This window comes from Nanorana parkeri, unplaced genomic scaffold, assembly GCF_000935625.1.
Source record: "Nanorana parkeri isolate BGI_ZX_2015 unplaced genomic scaffold, ASM93562v1 scaffold1296, whole genome shotgun sequence".
Taxonomy (NCBI): domain Eukaryota; kingdom Metazoa; phylum Chordata; class Amphibia; order Anura; family Dicroglossidae; genus Nanorana; species Nanorana parkeri.
In genome coordinates, this window is record NW_017307564.1 from 272,024 (window position 1) to 277,419 (window position 5,396).

Genomic DNA, 5,396 nt, shown 5'->3' on the forward strand with positions numbered 1-5,396 from the left:
AAATTAGCGGTCATCAGCGGCTTGTGAGACAGCTGATGACAGCTATTAATTTAAAGGGGACAGTCTGCTGAACAGTTCTACTATAAGCTGATGGTCGCTAAAGCGACCATCAGCTTATAGTAGAACTGTAAATGCCAGGTCCGTACGACGTACTGAGCTGGCCAGCTGGAAGCACTTTTGTAGCTCCGTACGACGTACGTCCTTGGCAGCGAAAGGGTTAAACAGCTTTACTTTCGTAGAAAACCACAGTGGCAATTTTTGGAATCTGGTAAAGAGTGTGTTCATACAAAGGCAGTGGCAGAAATCACGTACCGCTGGTTTTAAATCACAAAATAATTTCTTGCTTCACTAGTCAAAGCAGAGGAGAGGTACTACGGCATGGATGTAATCAGCAGGTAATCACAATGTATTACTTTCCCACAGTAATTAATGGAAAGACATACTGGGTAACTGGGCAGGCATGATTACACTAAAGAGACAAAGAACTTGGTTGGTGTCCAGATTAAATGAGGTCTCCTGGTTTCCTCGCTGAAGGTATTTAAAACATATTTAAAGTGACATTAAACCCTCAGATTTTTTAACATAAAACAATACTGTAATGTGTGCCTTGCTGTAATCCATGGTTGTTTCCCTACTCTTTGCTGCTCTTCCTTTTAAATCTGTATCTGTTCTCATGCTCTGCAGAACTTTTGTTTTGCAGCAGACTGCCTTGTCTCAGGAATAGATACACGGTGTCTGTGTATTAGTTTCTATAGGCTTGTAACCTGAGCCAGCACTACAGGAAGAGGCCCTGAGCTGAAAAGGGAAGTTCTCCCAAAGCATGAGAAGACATGAGGATTTAAAAGGAAGAGCAGCAAAGAGAAGGGAAACAACCATGGATTACAGTAAGGCGCACATTACAGTATTGGTTTATGTTAAAAAATCTGAGGGTTTAATGTCACTAACTTAAATGTAGCATTAAGAATACAGTGTAAGATATACAGTAACCGACATAACTCTGAAGACAATATCTACATTTTCCTGTCCTCAGCAAAGAACAGTAAAAATGGATTCACCATCCTAAATGAAGGCCAAAGCAGGGCTCAGCTCAGTTCACATATGTGCAGTTGGTCAGCAGCGACTGTGCCCTGTAGATCTCTCCGGCCGGCCCCTACAAAATCACAGGACAAGTCACTGCCTTACAGAGCTACTGTCCAGGGAATCGTTTTTAGATTTATTTTTTTGGCAGACAATACTTTCAATACTGACCAGCCCGAAGCCAGCAATCAGGCTTGCAATTCAATTGCCTGCAGTGTATGTGGGTAGGAAGCCGTGGGAGGTATTTAGGGGGCATAACCAGCGTGCTGGAACTTACTAGCTGTCCAATGAGCAGGCAGGACACAGAAGTAACAATGCCATTATCCAATCCTCAAATGTGCAGCACAAAACTAACACCATGGACATGCCGTTGGACATGCTATTCCAAACCCTGTGTCATTATTATTATTATACAGGATTTATATAGCGCCAACAGTTTGCACAGCACTTTACAATAATGCTCGAACTAAAGGTAGATTGCAAATGTGTATGCACTATGTTTTTGAATTGCACCGAACAACACACAGTACCGTGCATTGCGGTGCGGTCAATCACATTGCAGGCAGGAGGTGAGTTTGGGGTGCCATTTAAATGAATGGCAACGCAACACACTTTCTTCACTGTTAATGCACGTATCGTGCAGTTAATGCAAGGACCTGATGCAAACAGGCCGTAACGCACGTCCTGAAAACACTTACTAATATAAACTCTGGGCTTTTAACATTCAGTGTTCTAGGCTTTTAACATTCACTCTAACATTCTACATAAAATAAAATACACTTCTGTATTTTATGAAAAAGGCACAAATATCATGTTAACACTATAAAACCAACAGTTCCAAATTATGACATATAGCAGGCATGGCACCTCCCAGTATGAAAAGCTTTGTACAACCCTGCAACAACTGGTAATTACTATAGCACCAAACTCTCTGGCATAGAGCTACCGCCACCATCTGCAACACAAGGCCAAACTACTTTTCATGTTTCCATCTTTGCAGCTGTGAAATCACAACTTGTGAGCAGTAAAAGGAGGGTTTCAAGGACAATGTGATATGTACACCACACGTTTACAAACAAGAAATCTCCCCCATCTACTGAGCAGGGAACACTGAAGCCACATGCCCACTTATTTCAGAATGTTCATTAGAGATAATAGTTTTCTAGCTGCAACACTGTGCATGCATGAAGCTGAAAATATTTTTCAATTTCATGAAAAAAGCATTTAAAAAAAAAAAAAAAAAACAGCAGAAAGAGACTGACCATACAGAGAAAAGATTTTACATTCAAATGGCATATTGATCTCAGAATGAATTGTGAAGTATACAAAAATAAAAAGTTCTGTTGTCCGTAGCTCCGTAGCTGCCAGTTTTATGGATATAGGTAGATCAAACACTATGATCACTAACAGAAGCATTGTACTTTTTAATCAGATTATTAATATAAAACTCTTTAAATGTATTGGTTTATTCATTAAGGTAAATTCAGTAAGGTGTGTAAGGATATCAAAATCCTTAATTGTATTTCATGATCATTTTCTTACCAAGATGTTCTATCACTAAACAAATTCTGCAAAAGGTGTGGATTTTTTTTCTCCATTAAATGAAATGGCTATTTAACTTCAGAAAAAGCTTTTCTTATAAATCATTTTAGCTCATGAGTCGTCCTTTTATCTCCACCTCAACTGCCTTTTCCTATGCTCCTTAATAGATACCTCAAGAACAGTTTGAAAACACTTCACAAACCTATATCCTCAAGGCTTACAGATAACCACAAAATGGTATACAAATCTTATATTTACACCAGCATGCAATGTAAGGGCCTGCCATGGAGGAGTCATGGAAACTTAACTTCCACTTCCCCCTATACAGCAACCCAGACTGAGACTTTGTAGAGGAACAGTTAGGAGGATGGAACTTCCACCAAGGCATTGTAACTAACAGGGTTAATCACAAAAACGGTGAAGAAGTGAACAATCTAGGCAATCTAGGCCAAAATAGCCGATTTGGAAAAAGTCTCCAATTCAGCTCACTTTCCAGTTCAGCTATGTTGTCCTAGATTGTTCACTTCTCCTGCCTTCTCCAAACTCTTCACCCTTTTATGAGTAACCCTGTAAATCACTGATTCTGACACGTACATACAATATTTGTTAACCTTGACATGTTCTAAATTCTTTTCTACAGCTTCAAGTTGACTCCAGATAAGCCATTAGACAATCTCCAAAGTCTAAACATTGGAACTCTCATTCAACGCATATCTCAGGGTTGGGAAAGGATGATGGCAAGACCATCCTGACTACAATTAAATTTTTATATTGCTTTACCATAAAAGCAGGATATATAGTCTTTAGGACAAGTTGATTATCAAGAAAAGTAATGTAAAGCAAACAGACAAAGCCTGGAAATCAGTGATACGTCTGACAGCCATTACAATGGTTTTAATTGTAGGAACACCGTAATCCTCTAAAGATTCTAAGATTCCAAAGATTCAGAGTAAGGACAGAGAACACACAATTAGGTTCCTAGTAAGGAACCCCCCTATTCAGGTACTACCACTCACTAAGTCTGAAATCTACGCTAAACTGCGTGGATGGAGGAATCTTCCACTGGGCGAAGTTTCAGTATCTTGCTAATCAGCCGCGTTGGCTGTCAAAATACCTGAACAATCTGACTGGATGTAGGCATTGTTCAGGTGTTTTAAAAGCCAATGGGGCCGACTAGCAAGATACTGAAGCTTGGCCCATTGGAAGATTCCTCCATCCACACAGTTTAGCGTAGATGGAGGAATCTGTTACAGTTTTTCCATCTGACCATAGAAAATCTGCAGATAATCTATAGGTGTATGGCCAGCTTTTAACAGATTCTTTGACTCTACAGCTGTGTATAAACAGGTGTAGAGTCCAGGAATGGAAATTGCCCTACCAAAATGCAGTAAACCCAGTAGAGACACAGCCTTTCAATGGGCAAATCTTGGATCCTATGCATCATATAAAAGGTCTTTTGCATAGTAAGTTTATAGATGTTTTGTTTGTCAACAAAATGTAGCTGGATCCCCAAGAAAACATTTACCTGAATGCTGACTTTTGTCTTTTTATAAACCAACCCAATTTCAGCAGGGTTTCCTATACAATGACTATTAGAGGTCAATCAAGTCTCTTCGTCCCCCACCAACAGAATATTTTCAAGGTAGGAATCGAATATTATTTGCAGAAGCCTCAAAAACGCTCCATTTCTTCCATTCGTTTGGTAAAAATGCATGCGAGTGGTGTCAAGCCAAATGGTAAAGCACAACATTCAACATGCAGGATTAAGTGAATAGCAAAATGATAGTACGCATCCTTTAGACCTATAGACATCATGAACGGGTCTTGTCATCTTATTGATGGTGGAGTATATAATCACCATCTTGAACCTTTATATTTTTAGAAATGTGTTCAGTTCCCATACATTAAGTAGTCAGTATGTTCTGGTTTGGCTTGCCAACAAGAAATAGGTTCCTTCCACCTTATTCCTTGACCAAAACCACAGACAACCACTAGTTTTTACCTGGCAGGAAAGGAATGTTACAGAGATACCTGTGAATTCCCTTCCAGTTTAGGGAGCTGTGTAAAATAAATAACAATTAGAAGATCAGATGATGCTTCTGTTTCTAGGAAGGAGGTATAGAGATGGAGAGTTTGGTTTTTTTTGTGTGCGTTTTTTCTTTTTTTTAACCATTCTGTGCTTTCTGTCCCTAGAAAAAAAAAATCTTTCAGTCTAGGTTGCCATGAAGGTGGAAGTAGAAACTCAGAGGTAATGCCACCTGAATCTGGCAGCATTTTATGCAGCGATAACAAGTGTGATCATTTTTGCCAATTGACCTTTGAACTCAACCACAAATAATAATATAGTGCCTACAAAGTAAACCTGTACAAAAAAGCCTTTAGTAAACAGAAAATTTATTTTCTGACCTTTACGGTTAGCAAAAAATGTAGTTATAAAAATAATAACTGTAATGCATTTGTGAATTGACCCTCAAACATGGGCGCATTAGGCTATATGCCATAAAACAGCTGTACTTTTGTGTCCGGGAGACACCTGTGATGCATACAGCCTTCTGTACTATTCAATGACAGGCTACAGATGTATGCTGGTAAACACTGATCCAAGCGCATACATGCGTACAGATGTACATCCCTGGATGCAGACTGTCCCGTGTGCATGAACACCATAATTCAACTCTTATAGAGGGTTGGGTCAAACCCCAGCTATGTTTATCCCTATGTAATTCTGGTTGCAAGATCTCAGCACTTGTCAATTAGTAACATTTATTACGAAGAGG

General features: G+C 39.3%; 1 protein-coding gene across 4 annotated transcripts in view; it reads right to left on the reverse strand.

The window, feature by feature from the left end:
• The window catches only part of STAU2 (staufen double-stranded RNA binding protein 2), a 219,266-nt gene that overhangs the window by 83,467 nt on the left and 130,403 nt on the right, over positions 1-5,396 (reverse strand). The window lies entirely within an intron of this gene.